General features: G+C 47.5%; 1 protein-coding gene across 5 annotated transcripts in view; it reads right to left on the bottom strand.

Annotated features, from left to right (window-relative positions):
* The window catches only part of MID2 (midline 2), a 145,265-nt gene extending 127,183 nt beyond the window's left edge, over positions 1-18,082 (bottom strand). For 2 of the 5 annotated variants that reach the window (XM_081336611.1, XM_081336615.1), the window contains exon 1: positions 17,928-18,082. The gene's annotated coding sequence lies outside the window, so the exon portion shown is untranslated. Of the gene's footprint in view, positions 1-3,537; positions 3,644-8,049; positions 8,267-11,738; positions 11,978-17,927 lie in introns of those variants that run through there. The other 3 variants (XM_081336612.1, XM_081336613.1, XM_081336614.1) reach the window with 3 other exon arrangements.
* Positions 18,083-18,510: the final 428 nt, after the last annotated feature.

Genomic DNA, 18,510 nt, shown 5'->3' with positions numbered 1-18,510 from the left:
GATGCAGGCAGCATGCAAAACCATGCATTCTTTGGTCCGTGGAAAAAACCTCTCTCCACATAACCGGTCCCTGATGCCCAAAAGGTTGGGGACCTCTGCATTATAAGACAACCAAGGTTTTCTTGAAAGGCTTGCAGGCATTACAAACAAACCAACGTTGGAGCACAACAACGAAGTACGACGCCATGAAAAACAGCGCACGTCGGTCAAAACAAAGAGGAAGGCAAGTCTTGGGAAAACTTTCCCCTAAAGAGGAATGGAAATAAGTTCTAGGTGATCCAACTCTGGAGATTTTTAAGAAGAGATTCAGACAACCATTTGTCTGAAATGGTGTAGCGTTTCCTGCCTTAACAGGGGATTGGACTGGAAGACCTCCAAGGTCCCTTCCAACTCTGTTATCCTCTTATTCTTGGCAACTTTAAAACCTGTGGACTTCAACTCCCAGAATTCCCCAGCCAGTCAAATTTCCTTCCTCATGCTGGCTGGGGAATACTGGGAGTTGAAGTCCACAGGTCTTAAAGTTGCCCAGGCTGGACACCCCTGCTCTACATTTTTCCCTGGAAATCACAGGCCCCATTCACAGAACACGCTACAACATCACAAGCTGGGATTAAACAACCCACAGCTTAATGATGATTGCTTCTAGACTGATTCTCTTATTCTTTCCCTTGGATCCAAGAACCATACTCAGCTTGATGCAAAAAAAACCAAGAAGAGCAAAATTCAAGCATAATACCGTATCTACATGTGTCGGAGGGGGTCAAAAAAAATAATCAAATGATAGCCACCATCTTGACTTTTTGACTTCCCCTCCCCTCTCAGATGGGCCTGCTGAGGTATAAAATCAACCCCAGAATGATCCATCTTGGCCCAAACTAATCAAGAGAGCACAGAAGTCCACGGACCAGCACAAATGTAATTCTTGGGCTTTGATACATAAACATTGGGCTAACAGAAAGCAGCAAAAACCACACAGCTGGGACCATAATTCCTGAAGAAGTGCACCACATCTCTCTCCAATCCTGCCCAGCAAGAAAGGAGTGTATAATGGATGCCTTTGGCAAGTGGCATTAACGCCTGGACAGTCAGTCACCTTGCCATTAATGGTTTTGCGAGGGAAGGCACCTAATGGAAAGCCACCCCTTTTAACTCTCTGCCCCAAAGTGCTTTTTCGAGTTCAGCTGCCTGTCTTGTAAAAAGAAAAAAAAGGGAAAGCTGTTTTGTTGTGTTCTGCTGTGTTTTAAGCAAAATTAAGGTTATTTGTTTTAGAGGAAAGATATTTAATGAGTTCCAGTTCCTCAAGGGTCATTTCTGGTACTGAAGATGTTACTTAGGCAATGAAATGTCTGCAAGCAAACAACCAAGCTTTGTTGTTGTAAGCTGCGAAGTCGGGTCCAACCCATCACGACCCTATGGACAACGTTCCTCCAGGCCTTCCTGTCCTCTGCCATCTTCTGGAGTCCATTTAAGCTCACGCCTACTGCTTCAGTGACTCCATCCAGCCACCTCATTCTCTGTCGTCCCCTTCTTCTATTGCCCTCGATCTTTCCCAGCGTTAGGCTCTTCTCCAGTGAGTCCTTCTTTCTCATTAGGTGGCCAAAGTATTTGAGTTTTAGCTTCAGGATCTGGCCTTCTAAAGAGCAGTCAGGGTTGATCTCCTCTAGGACTGACCGGTTTGATCGCCAAGCTTAGAGAACACCAAAAACTCCATGATCCATCCATCCATCCATCCATCCTTCCTTCCTTCCTTCCTTCCTTCCTTCCTTCCTTCCTTCCTTCCTTCTCCCCCTTTCCCTTTTTCTTTTCCTTTCCTTACTGTTCCTCCCTCCATCCCTCCCTCTCTCCTTCCTTCCTTCTTTCCTTCCTTCCTTCTCCCCCTTTCCCTTTTTCTTTTCCTTTCCTTACTGTTCCTTCCTTCATTTTCTCCCCTTCTTTTTCTTTTTCTTTCTTTACTGTTCCTCCCTCCCTCGCTCCCTCTCTCTCCTTCCTTCCTTCTTCCCTTCCTTCCTTTTCTTTCTCTATTTAGAGTTCTGTGTGTGAAGAAGAGTCACGGGGCTGATGCTCTTGTCAGAAAAACAGACCTAGGTTAGTCTACAGGAGCAAAACAATCCCAAAGAATCTGGCAGCACCTTTTCCAACTAACAAATACGATTAAAAGTGAGCTGCAGTTGAGGAAAGCCTGTGCCTTTTCATAAAAAAAACGCCTTAGTTGGAAAAGAGGCTACCAGACGCCTCCTAAGATTAATGCTCTGTCCACTTCTGACTTTGTTGTTTTAATGCTCCGGTAGTTTATCAGCAGTGATCAAGATTATTTTGAGGCTAGGGCTTCAAGAAAGGCAGAAGGAAATTAGGATTTTTGTTTAACTCTCTCTCTGGAAAATTACAAGAAGCCTCGGCACGGCTCATTTCTGCCACACTGCTGGAAAAGACCCTTCTTGGAAAACAAACAAGCTTGTAAAAAAAAACCGATCAGGGCCCCAGTCGAGCAACTGGTAGCCGCGGTTGGTTAAATGCTGGATGATGCCACTTCTCAAGAATCCCTGGTGATCATCAGGGATACCACGAGGCTCATAGCTCAGGATGGGATGGTCATCTAAGTATCTGGGCCGTTTTTGCTGCCAGTTTTGCCATAAACCTTCAGAAAGGTTTTCACTCCTGGAAGAAGGCAGGCAATTGTTCTCTCTGCCTCTTTTCTGTGAAGTTGAGAGAAATCCAACTGACAAAGAAAATCTAAATATATGACAAGAAGAAAAAGAGTCTTGAAAGTAATGGGGACCTCCTTGGCCCATGAAAAGAGAGAAGGGCATTCTTACGAAGAGAGTCCCACACACACACACACACTCATGGTCCAAAGCCTCTTCGGACAGCATGGCCTCTTCCCAAACTACGAGCAGGGAATTTAGGAATGACAGCCTGTTTCCAGAAAAATGATCTCAGTGGAGGAGACGTCCTATAAATCAGGCAACAGACTACTGGAGAAAAAAAAATCTTCACTAGGGGGGTACTCTGAAATGACTTGCAATATTGGTTCAAAGGTGTTGACGTTACTGCTTCATCTCCTCCTTCTCAACAGATGGAGGAGGAGGAGGAGGAGGAAGAGGAAGAGTGGGAAGGAAGAAGTAGTAGAGAGGAGGGGGAGGGGGGAAGAGGAGGAGGAGGAGGGGAGGGGGAGGAGGAGAGGTCATGGCAATATGGGTTATACATCTGGCTCATGTCAGACAGAACATACACACATGTTCTAGCATCTGGCTCAGGATGTCAATCCCATTTGGTAGAGCTGACCAGGATATCAACTCCACAGGAAAGCTAAAACTATTTTATTTCTTGAGATTGGCTTGAATAATGGAACCTTACAGGTCTGATTGCGCTGTACCTCTTCTTCCTTCTTCACTGTCTGAGCCGCTTCTGGATGCGACCTCCTTGTGGACTTTCAAAATCCTTTAGCATCTTTTGCCCAGGCAACAGATCCTGCAGACCTCTATCAAGGTCATCTTCCTTATACTACCCTGGGTTTGAAATAATCTGTTTCAAATATACTTCTCCCATTTATGGCACCCCCAAAGGATAGAAATGCATTGACATCGATCATCTGGATTTGCCTCTCGAGGTTTTGTGAAGACAACCGACACCCGAGCAATGAAATCTAGAAAAAGCCACCAAGAGAGTCATCAGTTTGAGAAAAAAGAAAGCAGGAATCTGCTGGCACAGCCTTCTGTTAAATCAGTTCCTGAAGCCCAGACATCTATCTCCCTGTCAACAAGAAACCTTGTGTGGCAAGGCAAGTCTTCTCCTCACTGGAATGAAAAACCCAAAAGGCATCTGAGAAGATCCAGGAGGAGACATCAGGCACTAAAAAGATCAGCCTTCCATTCCGTATTCCGAGCATGCTTGATACAGACAGCTGGACGCCACCTAAATGCAATTTCAGACTTTTTTTTTTGCTTTTTTTCAGGGGGGGGGGGAAAGCTAGCCCCACGCATGTTCCGAGAGAAAGCTTCCATTTCATCCGAGTTGAGGAAGGCGGGGGGGGGGGAGTCAAGCTGAGCCCAGCTCCCAAGAAAGTCAGAAGATGTTTTCGGAGAAAAACAAGTAGGCCGAACAAAGCTGCCTCGCAACCGTGCCAAATTGCCTTGCCAGCCATTCTCCTCCCTGCAAGACTAGGCCAATTTGGCTTGGGGAGCGGAATTCCTCCAAGCGTGTTCTACCCTATGCCTGAACAAGGCAAGCCTTGGCTTGTTGAGAGCAACAGAGCAAGCGCTGCCATAGAGAGAGAGTAAGAACAGACTAGGAGCCTCTCCTGACCTTCTCCGCTTGCCAACTTAAGATCTTAGCCAACTCCAAATCTTAGCGCCCCTCTCATCATCAACCCTGTGAAGCCCAAGGCTTTTAAACTACAGCTGCTCTGGGCTCAGCAAGGCCCAGGAACAAAAAAGCAAAAACCCATGAAACTGAACTTTAAATGCCACAGCCAAATGTGGAAGGGCTCTTGATCTGAAGGAGTTCTTCATATTTTTGCATAAAGTTCATCAGGAGCCAGAGAACGCCCTGCTCTGGAGAGATGCATCAGAAGAATTTGAGAGGCGCTACAGTGGAAGATTTAAAGAACGGAGGCAAAGCTCTCTCTTGCAGACAGAGATTGTAAATCTGCAACGGCTCAGACTGGGACTGTGCCTTGTGGATAATTTGAAATCACTCCAACCCATGCTGGGAATCAAGTCAGGCGTAAATATGGTCTCTGCAGTCCTCGCAGCCAGCAATTTTACTACACTTTCTAATTCAAAGTTATTTCCTAAGAGTTTCCATTTTCCAGGCCACGTTGACACAATGTGTTCTTCCAGTTTAATCAACACTCAATATACTTGGACTGCGAATTTGCTCAATAACCTAGGTTTAGATGCACGGTGATTTAATGAAGAATGCAGCCACAGTCCCAAACGTTACACCTACAGAGGACCTCCCAAAGCTACATTTTTCAAATGGCCCCAATTGAGGGAATTTTTGCACAAGATTTCCCCAGATCTTAGTACACTCATTCTCATGTGAGATCTAAAAAGGATAATCACTAAAATGTGGGCCCCTTGGTGATCTCTGAGCTTGGTTGTTTTCTTGAAGATGTTTCATTACCCAAACAATGTGACATCATCAGTGCTAGAAGGCAGTGGAGAGGAGGAGGAGGAGGAGGAGGAGGAGGAGGAGGAGGAGGAGGAGGAGGACTGTGGGGTCCTTGGTGCTCTCTGAAAGTCTTGTTGCCTTTAAAATAAAAGCCCCTTTGGAACATGTCCTTAGGTCTAACCTAAATATTCACACGTACAATGAAGACTTTTTAGGGATTTCAAAAAGCTGTATTTTATGACCCCAAAAGATTACCAACCATACAAGATGTCAAGCTCTTTCTGATACATCTGCCAGTCAAACTCAAGATATAACACCATTTGTTTTTATTAAAAATAATTCTCCAATTCCAGATCTCTTAGTTCAATGTGCTGGTAAGCTGTTTGTCACTGTTCTTCTTATTCAACCAGGATATCCTGCAGCCCAAACTGATTTACCTCCTTGGGCCATCAGAAGCTTATCTGTATTTCCCCCAAAATAAGACTGGGTCTTATATTAATTTTTGTTCCAAAGGACACATTAGAGCTTATTTTCTGGTTAGGTCTTATTTTCGAGAAAATATGGTACTAAATGCATCCATCTGGCTGACTATCTTAATTGTGGCTTATTTTGGGGGTGGGGCTTATATTATAAGCCTCCTGAAAAATCCTACTAGCGCTTATTTTCCAGTTGGGTCATATTTTCAGGGAAACACGCTAGAGGTCTTCTTGAACTTGGATATTTTGCCACTAGCCCTAGTTATAAAGATATGCAACCTAAATTACACCAAACAGATCACAGTCAGCTTAAATGAAGTGATTGGATTATATATTTCAATGCATTCTCTAGAAGGCTATGCCGAAAAATATTATTGTACACATAGTGAAATAATGAAAGCCCAGAGTCTATATTACTAGTTTAATCCAAAATGACTTTCCTTGCTTTTTAGCTCCATGTAGATTTCATTTGCACAAGCTTATTACTGCAAAAAGTCACCCACTGTTCAACATGTTCTATACTATATTTTTATTAAGGGAAACGCGGGGAAAAAAGGTTTTTTAAAGAACATTGTACAGACTGAGCAAAGGTTAAAATTCTCCTCTTTTTAACGGGAGCAAACTATTACGTGATTATCCCTCTTCCCTCAACCCCAAGGTTTATGTTTCCAAAACACAGAAAAACCAAACCAAAGCAGCATCTTGAGTCTCAGCTTAGAGACGAAAGAGAAAAAAAAAATAAAAATCTTTCTTTAAAGCAAGAGGGGAATGTTTTCACTTTAATCTGAAGTTCCCGTCAAGGTATCAGAGTGTCAGCAAAGCAGAACAGAAGGAACCAAGCCCAAACATACATACCATCAACCTGGTGCAAACCTATGAAAAAGTCAATTACTGTAATAGAATTTAGAGCCTCTGAATGTTGATTCCGATACAGGTATAGTCCTCAGTTTATGACAGCAATCAAGCCAAAACTTCCATTGCTAAGCAAGATAGTTGTTAATTGAGTTTCCCCCCCCCCCATTTTACGAACTTTCTCGCCACAGTGGTGAAGTGAACCATTGCATTTCTTCAGTTAGCGACCCGGTCGTTAAGTAAATCTGGTTTCCTGGTTGACTTTGCTTGTCGGAAGGTCACAAAAGGGAAAATCACATGACTGAGGGACGCCGGAACCGTCATAAATACGATTCGGTCGCCAAGCATCTGAATCTTGATCATATGACCCTGGGGATGCAGCAGTGGTCGTAAGTGTGAAAAACGGTCGTAAGTCGCTTTGCCCAGTGCCCTCGTAACTTCAAACAGTCACTAAACAAAAGGTTACAATTCAAGGACTGCCTGGACACCTTTGCCAGCTATTTTTGCCATTCCTAAACTTGACAGATTTCTCTCTTCCCTCCAACCCCCAGCTTCTGCCTGACTAATGCAAAAGTGGACTTGCTTTATTAAAAAGAGATTTTCTAGATCATTAACACTACCACAGCCTGGTTAATATAGCCATAAAATAGCAAATCAATGGGGATGCGTCTCTGCGGTTAACTTGGCTGTTAAAAATGAGATCCGGTCATTACAGGAGCTCAGATGCCGATGGAGAAACAGGCAGGTACGCTTAATCCACCGGAGAAATTAAAAGAGATAAGACAGAGTCAATCACAGACAAACATGGCTGCCAGGCTGAAGTAGCAGTAACATAAAAGCATCCCTAGGACAGAATTGCCTAGTAAATTTCTGGGATGCTCCCCTCTCGGCTAACCTTAGGAGCTGCAAAGAAGTTATAAAAATCACAGAGAACTAAGTGGGGAAAACCTGGCAAATCGTCTTTAATGTCAGATTTTTATTTCCTTCCATTCCATTGTGTTCAGTTCTCAGAGATTGCCTGGACAGGTCCCTGCAGCTTTCACAGCAAGGTTGGTTTTTTTTTTTCAGATGTGGTTTGCCATTGCTTCTTTCCTAGGGCTGAGAGAAAGGGGCTGGCTTTGTGCCTATGGCAGGACTGGAACTAATAGCAGAATACAGGTAGTCCTCAACTTATGACTTTAGTGACTTATGACCATTTTTCACAGTTACGACCTTTGCAGCATCCCCATGATCAGGTGATCAAAATTCAGATGCTTGGCAACTGGCATGTGCCTACGACTGGGTTCCCAATGGCAGGATTGTGGTATATTTTTTTACAATATGTAGATTGGGTGGCTCCAACTACCCCTGCATACAAACCGTAGCTGGAACCCAGCTCTTAGTGTTAGTTTAAACACTCTGTGAGTGCCATAAGCGGTATCTAAATTCAACAAATAAATAAATAAAAGGTAGTTCAAACAAACCATAGCTTGGCATAAGAGTGGGCTCCTCGCAGCTTTGGATGGTTCTCAAAGCCTGTTTAAAACAGATGCTCCAACTATTTTTAAGATGAGAACCCTACAAAAGCCATGATGTAAGCTTTAAAATAGTGTATTATCCAAAAGCATACCTCCAAGCGCCTATAACCCAGTTCAACCCTCAACACCGGCTGGGGAATTCTGAGAGCTGAAGTCCACATATCTTAAAGTTGACAAGCTTGCTTGAGAAACACTAGGCACGTCTGCTTTGGAACTGGCCCTAACCAAAATGGCGCTGTGTCTTTAATCGCCCAAAAGATATCCAATGGAAGCTTTCTCTGCTCCCTAAGTAGAGAGCTTCATGCTAGGTAGCTGGCAGAATCCCAAACATTCTGTGGGAAGAATCCAGAGAAAGAAGTATTTTGGGAAATATTAAAAAGGCAGAATATATTTCCCCAAAGGATTTTAAAGGAAGAAACCAACCCCCCGCCGCCAAGTCTCTCTGCCCCAAACAGAAACCAGGTCTGCAAAAATGCAGATGTGATGATCTTGTCAGAATGATTGGAGCCAGGAAGCTTGGATTAAAAAGACAAAGGTCCCTAGAACCAACAATCCCTCGCACCAAAAAACCCAACACTCATCAGCCACAGCCCCAGGGAAGCAAGATATGACCTTTGGGACATAATAGGATTAACCCACCACCATCAGAATACCAGAAAGGCACACTCAGACTCAGGTCAAAGTTCATGCCACAGGAACAACTCCAAACAAAAGCCCAAGAAGGTATAAAAACTCACTCCCTACTACAGGTGGTCAGTTTTTCCAGAGCCATCTTTCTGTCTGGCTCTCCTATTCAATAAACTACAACCTTCTTTCTAAAGCAGTCTCCATGTTGTTTATTCCCGGCTTGGACTGGACCGTGATGAAGATTTTTCTTTCAACAATTCAAAGGGTGTCGGGCTAAGTTTCATTGCAAAAGACCGGCTACCATCTCAGCTCAGTTTCTTTGCTTGAAAATACCCTTCCTTGGAGAAGAACTGTCAGGCCAGCCAATTGACCCTCTAATGCAGGGATGGGCAACTATGGCCTCTTTATAACCTGTGAATTTCAATGCTCAGAATTCCTAAGCCAACATGGCAGCCTCAGGAATTCTGGGAGTTGGAGTCCCTAGGCCATAAAGGGGGCATGGTTAGTCCACTGTGGGACTAACAGATTTTCCCCACACTCTTCCAGCTGTGCTGGGAAAATGCTATAAAGCAGGGTTTCCCAACCCCCAGTCCATGGTCCAGTACCGGGCCACGGGTTGCCAGCAACCGGTCTGCACAAACAAGGAAATCCCATCCGCTGGATGCAGGCAGCACTCAAAACCACACACCCTCCGGTCCATGGAAAAACCTCTCTCCACATAACCAGTCCCTGGTGCCCGAAAGGTTGCGGACCTCTGCTGCAAAGAGCCATTTAATGTCCTTGCGCCCAGGTTGACACAGGACTGTTCTTTCGGCATGCCCATAATAATTCAGGACAAAGACTAGGATTCACATCCTGTAAACCGAGACATGATGGGGTTGGCTGGCTTCACAAGTTGCATGATCTGAGGGACTGGTTATGGCAAAGTTGTGGCTTACCATACGGTGACTTATTCAATAAACCTTAAATCATGGTTTAGCATAAAGCCTGGACAGGTATGTAGGGTAAGAGGTCATAAAAATCTAGGCATCTATCTCTCTAGAGCACTGAGTGCAAGCTCTAATGCCTCCAAGGATTATTGTCGAAACAAAGGAGTTATTCCATGTATGACTGTAGAATCGTTCTTCCATTTGAAATGATTTATGTACTGTACATGAAAAGAATAACATTTCATTTTCATCCTGGCCTCACCCATGACTTTGGGGAGAGTTGGCAGGCCGCTCCAAGACCTTACGCAACTCTTCCAACACCCCAGCCCTGTGTAGAAGACATTCATTCAGCTTTAAGAAACCTGACTTTGCTTCACCAATGGCTGGACCTACATCAAATCTAAAGCACCAGAAGGCAAGACAAGAAACAATGCATGGAAACTGATCAAGGAGAGAAGCAACCTAGAACTAAAGAAAGACTTCCTAACACTGAGAACAATTAACCAGTCTTTTGCCTCCACAGGTTTTGGGTGCTCCACCACTGGAGGCTTTTAAAAAGAGACTGGACTGCCACTTATCTGGAATGGTATAGGGCAGGGGTCTTCAAACTTGGCCCTTTTATGACTTGTGGACTTCAACTCCCAGAATTCCTTAGCCAGCATGCCTGACTGAGGAATTCTGGGACTTGAAGTCCACAAGTCATAAAAGGGCCAAGTTTGAAGACCCCTGGTATAGGGTCTCCTGCCTGAGCAAGGGGTTGGACTAGAAGACCTTCAAGATCCCTTCCAGCTGTGTTATTTTGTTTGTTCTGTTAAATCTCTTCTCCCACCAGGCAGTTGCAAGGGTGGAAGCCACAAAAAAACAAGGCTAGCCTGGTCCAAACAGTCCCAAGAATCATTGGGCAGCCACCTGTTGAAATGTACAAATACACACAGAGAGAGAACAGACCCACCCACCCCCCCACACACACACACATGCACACACCCCAAGGAGAAGGCAACAAGCATGAACAATAACCTGCCAGGAATTTAAAGCTTCCGGAAATCAGCACGGGGTAAGCTTTGCCCACGTCTGCCAGGCAGCAAAAAGGTTGTGCCCAAAGCTGAGAGGAGGCCATGAAAAGAACTTTTGAAGGCAGTAGGGCCCTGGTTTCTTTCCCTCCAAGCTGGCAGACCTCCTTTTCCCCTCACAGCCTGTTCCCCCAATTGCAAGCCTGCCCTTTCATGCTTCGCATACAAAGATGAAGCCGTTTCACAAACAGCCCATGCTGGAGAGCTCAGCCCTTCGCCTCCCCTACTGGGTTTTCTGCTCGTTAATCAACGCAGCTTTAATGGAGCTGTTCGCTCGAACAGAAGAAAACCGGTAGCCTCATTATGGAGAAGTATGCCAAGCTTCCTGGGAAGCAAACCCGTTTTTAAAACGAAAATATCAACTCAGGGTGCAGCCACGTTTACCCACTGAGGAAATCCCTAGCCAGTTTCTCTCCAGGCTTATGTTTGAGAGATGGAAGGGAGAATTTAAGAGAGGTGAAAAGCGTAGATTTCAAGGGCCTGCCGGCTTTAGAAAAGAGAATGGAGAAGAAAGGTGTTTCTCCACCCCCCCACACCCCCACACCCCAAATCCAGGATCAGCTCCCTGAACTGGGAAGGTGCTTTTGACCAGACCAGGGCTGAATTATGCAAAATCCAACTAGATTTGGGGGAACTGCTAACAGCTCAGAGATGGTGAACATATTCTGCATGCAAGAGAGTCAGAGGTTCCATCCTTGACCTTTTTAGGTGAAAAAAAAATCACCCAGGCCCTGATGAAAAAGGCCTTCACTATGCAAACAGAGAGGGAGAGAGACAGCGAGAGACAGGGAGAGAGAGAGACAGAGAGACAGAAGAGACAGAAATACCAAACAGAGAAAGACAGAAATAGAAAGACAGAGATAGATAGAGATACAGAGAAAGGGAAAGAATCAGAGAGAGAGAGGAAAAAAAAGACAGAGATATTCAGAGAAAGAGAGAGACACACAGAGAAAGAGAGAGTCAGAGATTGAGAGATTGAGAGATTGAGAGAGAGAGAGAGAGAGAGAGAGAGAGAGATTCAGAGAAAGAGAGAGACACAGAGAGAGAGTCAGAGATTGAGAGATATTGAAAGACAGAGAGAGAGAACGGAGCCTGCAATCAAATTTAGAAACATGTAAACGACATGCAACTTCTAGGTTCCACAAAAAGACTTACCTCTTTTCTTACCACAGTATGGCAGCCAGAGAGCAGAGGAACTAAAAACTATGCACAAGCAAATATTTACTCAAGCACTGAAAGCGCCCTGGTATCCAAGGCCAAACAAAGACATTTCCCTGGTATAAACACAGCCACAACTAGTCCATGCCCTCAGAACCAAAGCATGCCCAAGAATGAGCAGAGGCTCGTGAAACAACAACTGCAGGTAACGCAAGCAAGCAAGTAAAGTTATATCCCTTCTAGAGAAAGAAGAGACCTTTTTAAAAAAAAAGAAAGAAAAAGATTTGCACTGTAAAGCTCAGATAAGGCTGCTTCCTCATTCCAATTTGTCTTCCTTCTTTACAGGATTCCATTTCTTTTACCCTTCCAAAGAATTCGAGCAGCGTATGCCAGCGAAGGTATACACGGGCGCTTCCGACTGCAAAATTGTTATTTGCGCTGGCAAAATTCCCCACAAGGGTATGTTTCCCTTAGGCAAGAGAACAGGAAGAAACTCATCCACCTCCGATTGACTAGGCTAAGCTTCTCCCACCATTTTGGAGACTTCTTCAATTCTGCAAGATGTCTTAACACGTGAACTTCTCTCAACGGTGAAGGAGGTCTACAAACCCACCATAGATGCCGCACAAAATAACGAGGCAGGTCTTCCGCATGTCTCCAAAAGGCACAAGTGTCGCATTTTCTATGCCATTGCTCAAACACGTTTGTTTTTAAAAGAATTGCTGTACACACACACACACACACACACACACACACACACACACACACCAAAAAAAGTCATTCCCTGCCTCAAGGAATTTATAATCTTAAATTCAGTCGAAAGGAAGATAAGTAGGGAAAGTGGCAGAGATAAGAGGCGAAGAGAAAAATCATGTTTGGTTTTGCAAGCCAAAACACAACAGAGCGCAAAAGTAAGCCATTTGTCTGGAATGGTATAGTTTCTCCTGTTTGAAGGAGGCTCGGTTGGACTAGACTAGCCAAGGGGGGGGGGGGAAACAAGAACTTTTGTTTCTACTTGGAAACCGCTTCTGGACTTTGTGCTTGAGGTGGGGGGAAAAATGACACTTTGATTTTGGGTTTTACAGATTAGACAGATTCGTTGTTATAGAACTGGCTAGTTTGTACTATTATGCAAAAGTAAAAAGTTGAGGTTTGAGATTACTGTTTTATTCTACTGCACTAGAGGGAGTCCAAAGTCAATGCCTTTTTTCCCCTTTCTTTTCTACATGTCTATGGAGATTCTCAGTCATCCTGGTCGTGGTTGTCCCAAAGATGCTTTTTCACGAGGCAACTGGGCTTTCTTGTTTTTCTTTGAAGACGTCTGAAGAAGCTTCTTGGAGGAGAAGCGAGAAGGAAATTCCAGTTACCTTGTGAAAAAGCACCTTTGGGACTTCTTTTCCATACTTCTCCTCTCCAATTTCCCTCCCCTTTTTCCCCCTACTGTTTGCTTTTGTATTTTTGTATTTTATATTATAAACTGGAAGGGACGAGGTGGCTCAGTGGGTTAGGACGCTGAGCTTGTCGATCAGAAGGTCGGCAGTTTGGCGGATCGAATCCTGAGTGCTGCATAACAGAGTGAGCGCCTGTTACTCGTCCCAGCTTCTGCCAACCTAGCAGTTCGAAAGCACGTAAAAATGCAAGTAGAAAAATAGGGACCACTACGGTGGGAAGGTAACAGCATTCCGTGCGCCTTTGGCGTCTAGTCATGCCGGCCACATGACCACGGAGACGTCCTCGGACAAGCGCTGGCTCTTTGGCTTTGAAACGGAGATGAGCACCGGCCCCTAGAGTTGGAAACGACTAGCACGCATGTGCGGGGGAACCTTTACCTTTTATTATAAACTGATCAAAACTGTAAACACCAGAACTCAGTCATACGTTCCTTTCCTGGAGCGGCTCCATCGTAATTTCAAACCGTCCCAGGACAAACCGTCTCGCACTGCAATATTTCCAGTTCCATCTCAGGGTGGATCGAGAGATGATGTCGCTTAGGAAGATTATTTTGGAACAGGGGTCTAAGAAGGTCACATGGGATCAACGCTAAAGAAGGCCTGATTGACCCATAAAGCTAAGCCATAATGTGAGGTTTTGGGTTTATGTTTGGCCTTGCATGATGTATGAACCCAGCAACTGCGATCAGTAATTACTTTTGGCTTAGCCATATGTAGCTTTAAAAAATCCTCGCAGAGTGCCAACACCTAACAGCAAGAAAGGAGAAGTTGGGGAGAAGAGAGAGTCAGAAAGGGGAAATGGGATTGAAAAGCAAGTGGAGAGCCGCTATCCTTGGAATGGATGGGCACCTGTTTTTCACATGAATTGGACGTCTAAACGTTTAGCGGAAGCTGAAGATCACACGTGTCAAGCTCACTGAGAGATGGATACCCGTATCCAGGGGAACAGCCCCATTCTTGATTTGATTTGAAAGCTTAGTCATCTGCAGAAAAGGAAAGTTTCGACCGTATGTGCTCATATTTACCCTAAAAGAAGTTGACCCCAAATTTAGGGCCATCCCTTCCTCTTCAAACTAAGATTAGTCAGGGGAAAAAAACACAACCCACCCTCATTTGCTTCTATTACTGTTCCATGAACTAAAGACACCCTTCTCGCATTCAAGATAAATTATTGGGGGGGGGGGAAGGAAAGTATCCGTCCTTTCAGATAAATGCCACTATCAAAAGCATTATTTTCTCCTGAAAAATTCAGCGCCGCTAAACCCCAGCGCAAAGGGAGCCATCAGGAAATCTTGCCGGAGGCTTTTCAATATTACCGGCGCTCCCTCACCTGGAATAATTCAAATCTTCCCCCTTAAACACCCCCCCCGCACACACACACACACACACACACGCTCTTTCAAAGCAATCCAAGAGCTCCCACAGGAAAAAACGGGAAATCATCCTACTTTTCTGCCCAATTGTCTGTCCTTGAGCTGGGCATGCCGCTGCCAAGTTAAAAGAGGCAAGCTGCCCCATCTGCCATCCCTGCCCTCTAAATTACAAGCTGCTGGATGGCCACCCTGTGTGCCAACGACTTCCTGCTGGTTGCAAGACACAGGCGGGCCGGGAGATGTAGGGAAGAACTGGGGAGAACTTGGTCTAGTGGTTAAGGCAGTAGGCCAGCTAAAAATCAGGAGTCCTCAGGGTTCTAGTCCTGCTTTAGGCATGCAAGGCAGTTGGGTGACTTTGGGACAATCACCAGGAGGCGGTGAATTCTAGTCCTCCCTAAGGCCCGAAAGCCGGCTGGGTGATTTTGGGCCAATCACCAGGAGACAATGAATTCTAGTCCTCCCTTAGGCCCAAAAGCCGGCTGGGCGATTTTGGGACAATCACCAGGAGACGGTGAATTCTAGTCCTGCTTTAGGCCCGAAAGCCGGCTGGGTGTTTTGGGGCCAATCACCAGGAGATGGTGAATTCTAGTCCTGCAGTAAGCATGAAAACCAGCTGGGTGACTTTGGGTGTTTTGGGGCCAATCACCAGGAGATGGTGAATTCTAGTCCTGCAGTAAGCATGAAAACCAGCTGGGTGACTTTGGGCCAATCACCAGGAGACAGTGAGTTCTAGTCCCACCTTTATGAATCCTGGCTGGGTGACTTTACGCCAGTCTCTCTCCCTCTCTCTCTCTCTCAGCCCAACTCACCTCACAGGGTTCTTGTTATAAGGAAAATAGGAGGAAGGAGTATTATGTACGTATGCTACTTTGAGTTGTTTATAAAAATAACAAAGGCAAGATAAAAATACATACCTACAAACAAACAAGGGCATGAACAGACGCTTAGCTGTCAACTACCCCACTGAACAATCAGTAGGAGCGTAAGGGTGGAGTTAGATATTCGGTTTCACTCCTTGGAGCAAGAACAGCTTTTAAAAAACAACAGCAAACATTGCACTTGCAACACAACTCTTGCCTTAAATGCTTAAGCGGCTCTCTCACTTCACAAGAGACTCTCTTGAGGAAGTTCTCTCTGAATCCCCGCCTTGCTTCGCAAAAAAAAAACATCTTTGCCACTTGAGGTGGTTCCCACACACAACTCTTAATTGCCCTTACACCCCTAGGAAACCAGGCAGAAGTGACAACTAGCCTCCCCTCCTGTTTTGAGTATCAAAAGGAGAGGTGTTAAAAGCATTTTACTTCCACAATAAACAACTGTGAAATCTGGGCAGCTTAGCCACCCTTTTCAAAGTCTGTCTGGAGAAATGGCCTCAAGCGGTTGAAATGGCCTCTAGGGTACCATCCTAGCATGGAAGGATGGGGGCCTAACTGCCTTGGGGCATCAGCTGGCCTTTGACCCCAAGTGATCCTGGCCTGCTTTTTCTGCTAGGCAAGATGGTGAATGTAGAAAGTCAGAGGTGGAGATGGGGCTCTAAGAGAGGGTGGCCAACCTCACTCAAGGGCGATGCAAGCAGGAACCAGCTGTCCCAAATTTGAAGGCGTGCCTTTTCTCAACCTTCCTGTTACTTATTTTGACTTCAGCAGGCAAGAACCAGATCCCACAATCCAAATTTTTGAGCTAGGACTTCTCAGTTTCAATTATCCAGAAGCCAACCATGCCCGCCCAAGCTGCAAGCACAGTTTAAAAATACCTGGAAGAGGCAAGCAGAAGATAAACCAACCGAGTAACTTAGCCTGATATACTGGGGAAGGGGTTGTCATTCTATGGAGAACCTCAGAAAGACCCCCACTTTTGCAAGTGTTCTCAATTCCACACACACACACACACGCACACACACACACACAAAGCCCCAGGAGGGTGTTAACACCAGCAACAAACATCAGGCTAAATTTTCTTGGCAAGACCAGGCCAGCCCCATAAACGGATTAATTGCCCACACCTGTCCAGCGCAATTGCTTTCATCCTGATCTCTACTTTCCTGTGTAAACCCCCACCCCCCAGAGCACCCCTTTGGGAGGAGGGCACTCTACCTGATCTCCAGGAGAAGAGGACCAAATGGTGCTGCTGACCCAATTCGGAACTTGCAAAAAAAAAAAGGGGGGGGGTGGGCGAAACGGGCATCAGAGTGCCAATTCCAGATGGTCAGAACTGCAAGTCCAGTGGAAGAGGAAGCACACGCCACATGTTGCTGGCAGCCCACTGGCGTGCATGCCTCTTCCTCCGGAGAGAGGAGACCGGCAAGCAGCGCTAAGTAGGAGACTAAACCGCGACTCTCTCAAACGCCGGAGGTGGAGGAGGAGGAGGAGGAGGAGGAGAGAGCATTAACTACACACCGGCCGCTTCTGTCTTTCCCAACTCAGCCGTTCGGGCCGGCAGTCACACCTGGGAGAGAAAGAAGAACTTGTCTCGACTGGCATTTTCCCAGGCTCGGCACTTCCCTCCCCCTCCGCTCCGCCTGGCAGCGACTCCGAGCCTTCTTCCGCAAGGGGGGGGTGAGGGGTGGGCGCCGAGACCGCCGCCTGGGGCAGAGCCGAGATGGGGGACCGCAAAAGACCAGCCGGGGGAGGGGAGGGCGAAGGGTCCGCGAAGCCAGGCGAGAGGCTCGCACGTGTCTCGGCGACCCCGCCACCCTTCCGTCCGTCCGCCCACCCCCAGCGGGCTTCCCAGGGCCGAGGAAGAGGCGCGATCCAGAGGAACTTTCGGGCAGCGACTTGGCCACGAAGCCAGGCGCAAAGCCAGGGGGGAAAAAAGGGGGCACGGATGCGCCCGCGGGCCGGGAAAGGATATGGGGAAGGGGGGGAGGGCACCCATTTTGCAGGCTGCTCCCCTGCGCTCCTCTCCCCTCCCTCCCTCCCTCCCTCCGCCCCCGCAAATGCCACTCGAGTTGCGCACCTTCCGGAAAGCGGCGGAGGGAGAAGGGGCAAGCGCCGGGCATGTGACCCTCCCGGCCCCCCCCCCTCCTCCTCCGGCCACCGCGCGCCTTGCTTTCCGCAGCTCTGCCCTTTTAACCCTTCCCTTCCCTTCGCCCAGCCCTGGAGAGCCGAGCCCCCCACCTACCCACCCACCCACCCCCCGCTTGCAGCAAAGCCCACCCCGCGGCCGCCGGCTCGCCTCTGCCCCAGCGGAAGACCCCCAACCCAAGCCGGCTTCTCCACCCACCCACCCCGGAGCCAGCGGGCGCGCAAAAGCCGTCTCCAGGGGGGTGGCGGGGGGTGTCCCTTCCACGGGGCGGTGGCCGCCACCCGCCGGCTTTCCAGCGACCTCTTCCACCCACCCCCCACCCACCCCTGCCGACTCACCAGCCGGAGCGAGGAGCCTCCGCGCCGCCACCGCCGGCCCCAGCGCCGCCGCCCGCCTGTCATCTTGTTCGGAGGCGCGAAGAGGAGGAGCCGGCGCCGGTGGCGGCGGAGAAGGCGAACGCCGGGGAGCCGTCGGCCGGTCGGCAGGCTGGGAGGGAAGGAGGGAGGAGGAAGAGGAGGCAGGGAAGAGGCGCGGCCGGCCCGGGCGAGGGGAGGAGAAAGGCAGGAAGGAGCCGGAGCCGCGCCTCCTCCTCCTCCTCCTCCTCTTCTTCCTCCGCCGCCTCGCCCGCCTCTCGGCTGGAGAGCCTTCCAAGCTCGGAAAGCGCAAGGCGCATCTCCGGAGCGCGCCATCCCCGCTGGCGGGTGGCGCCCCCTCCCCCGGAAGGGCAGAACCCCGATGCAGCGCTTTCCCGGGAGCAGCAAGGGGGGGGAGGAAGAAAAAACGGCCCCGGGGACCCCAAGTCCCCTCCGGCGGGTCCATAAAGGGGGCTGGGGAAAACGTTTCTGCTTCAAGTTACGAGTAGGGGCGGACTTCGCCCGGCTTTGGGAAGCAGCCGCTTGGAACACTTGCCCGCTTTTTTCT

The sequence above is a fragment of the Vipera berus genome (genome assembly GCF_964194415.1).
Source record: "Vipera berus genome assembly, chromosome: 11".
NCBI lineage: Eukaryota > Metazoa > Chordata > Lepidosauria > Squamata > Viperidae > Vipera > Vipera berus.
The sequence above is the reverse complement of the archived record's forward strand: the minus strand, read 5'-3'. Positions and strand labels throughout refer to the sequence as shown.